This window comes from Octopus bimaculoides, chromosome 20, assembly GCF_046866305.1.
Source record: "Octopus bimaculoides isolate indiv1 chromosome 20, ASM4686630v1, whole genome shotgun sequence".
In the NCBI taxonomy this organism is placed as follows: domain Eukaryota; kingdom Metazoa; phylum Mollusca; class Cephalopoda; order Octopoda; family Octopodidae; genus Octopus; species Octopus bimaculoides.
In genome coordinates, this window is record NC_142947.1 from 23493010 (window position 1) to 23495509 (window position 2500).

The 2500-nt window shown below is 40.3% G+C and overlaps 1 long non-coding RNA gene across 1 annotated transcript in view; it reads left to right on the top strand.

Moving 5' to 3' along the window:
• LOC149131626 (uncharacterized) overlaps window positions 1–2500 on the top strand; it is a 4648-nt gene that overhangs the window by 575 nt on the left and 1573 nt on the right. The window lies entirely within an intron of this gene.

Genomic DNA, 2500 nt, shown 5'->3' on the forward strand with positions numbered 1-2500 from the left:
GGTTTAAAAATAGTATGCATCCTCTGTATACAATGTAATTAAATTGGAACAAAAGTCTGTACAGCTTTTCAATTGGTGGCGTTTAAACAGGTGACTTTGTTTTGTGCGTGATGGAAGCATGTTGTTGTTGGCACTCCGTCGCTTACGACGCCGAGGGTTCCAGTTGATCTGATCAACGGAACAGCCTGCTCGTGAAATTAACGTGCAAGTGGTTGAGCACTCCACAGACACGTGTACCCTTAACGTAGTTCTCGGGGATATTCAGCGTGACACAGAGTGACAAGGCTACAACAAAAACAGGAAGTAAGAGTGAGAGTGAGAGAAAGTTGTAGTGAAAGAGTGCAGCAGGGTCCGCCACCATCCCCTGCCGGAGCCTCGTGGAGCTTTAGGTGTTTTCGCTCAATAAACACTCACAACGCCCAATCTGGGAATCGAAACTGCGATTCTATGACCGCGAGTCCGTTGCCCTATAGCTTCACTGCGTATATACTGGCATGTTTTGTTGCACACACGCATTTTTGCCAGTATATACGCAGTGAAGCTATACATTAGCGTCGTTTATATATCGATTGCTATTCTCCAGCAAATATCGGTACCTTGTTGTACCATTCTTATGAATTTATATATATATACCCTTATAGGGCTATTTTTTGATACATTTGTATTAATACATTTGTATTGAAATATTTTTCATTGTTGACTTCTTCACTGTTCTCAGTTCCGTTAACGGCTTGGCGTTCGGGTGAGTATACTTGGCATTGATGTGGCAACATTTGAAATGTTGTCTAGGTGAATGCAGCTGATGAAGACTAATCAGATTTACGTTGTGAAATGTATTTGAAAAGTCTGAAACCTAGGTATTGCATTATCCTTAATCTGGGTTGTTCATTTTCGGATGTTCTTCCTAAGGTAAGACAAGTTTTTCATGTTTTGTTGCACACACGCATTTTTGCCAGTATATACGCAGTGAAGCTATACATTAGCGTCGTTTTTATATCTATTGCTATTCTCCAGCAAATATTGGTACCTTGTTGTACCATTCTTATGAATTTATATATATATATATATATATATATATATTTGACAGGAAGGACAACACTTAATTCTTTTACTTGTTTCAGTCATTTGACTGTGGCCATGCTGGAGCACTGCCTTTTAGTCGAAGAAATCGACCCCAGGACTTATTCTTTGTAAGCCTAGTACTTATTCTATCGATTTCTTTTGCCAAACCGCTAAGTTACAGGGACGTAAACAAACCAGTATCGGCTGTCAAGCAATGCTGGGGGACAAACACAGACACACAAGCATATATATATATATATATATATATATATATATATATATATATATATATATATATATACGACAGGCTTCTTTCAGTTTCTGTCTACCAAATCCATTCACAAGGCTTTTGTCGGCCTGAGGCTATAGTAGAAGACACTTGCCCAAGGTGCCATGCAGTGGGACTAAACTCAGAACCATGTGGTTGGTAAACAAGCTACTTACCACATAGCCACTAATTCACAACGACCTCGAACCCACAAAGTAAACAAGAGAGACAGAGACAGGCAGAAACAAGGAAAATGCTCCTTGTATTTGAATACTATGCCAATATTCTTTTAAAAAACTTTTCTTTTAATTTTCAGTATTGTTTTCTTCACTTTTCTTCTCTTCTTCGTTTTCCTTCTCGGAACATCTTGCTTTCATGTGCCCTTCTTTGCCGCATAGGAAGCATGTTGGTGGTCTTCCTTCTACTGTTATTCGAAGTCTTGTGTCTTCCGGGAGTGCTATTTCCTCCGCTACACTATGCAAGTCCTCCAAAGACAACTGCATGGTCACTTCGACGCCATATCCCCACCAATTGACCTTTTGGGTCCTCGTTATCTTGAGGATCTCCGCCCCATCCTTCATATCGTGCATTATGGCTGCCACCAGCCATTCTTCCTCGATTTCACGGGGCACTCTTCCAACTCTCACTCTGGCAACGTGTTTGCCACAGTACGTTGGAAGTAGTATCCATTTCGGTGTCCATAACGGGTCCGTGGAATGGTTTATGGCATCTTCTTCGTTGCCAAGCCTTACTTCCACTGAGCCATACTTTCTTCCACGTGTATAGAATGTGATCAATTTTTTAACTTTTTCGAGATATTCCTCTATTTCTTCTGTTGGGCAAACTCTATCTTGTTCAAGGACGTAGACAACATTCTGTATACTACCATCCTCTTCGCTATGTTGTTCATCAGTTTTTCTGGGGGAATCAGCTTTAGACTGGCTCCCGACTTTTTTACGAATTTTCTTCCTTCATTCCACTTTCTTGTGTCAATTTCTATTTCCTGCACTTCCAGGGTATTGGCATTTATTCTTTGGGTTGTTGCTGATGCATAACTTTGTCTATTCTCCATCTGTCTTCCTTTCTCCACTTCTCCCGTAGATGGGGAATATACAGATGCAAACAAAACAGTGACTAAAATTCAACAATTTAAACAATTCAACGAATCTT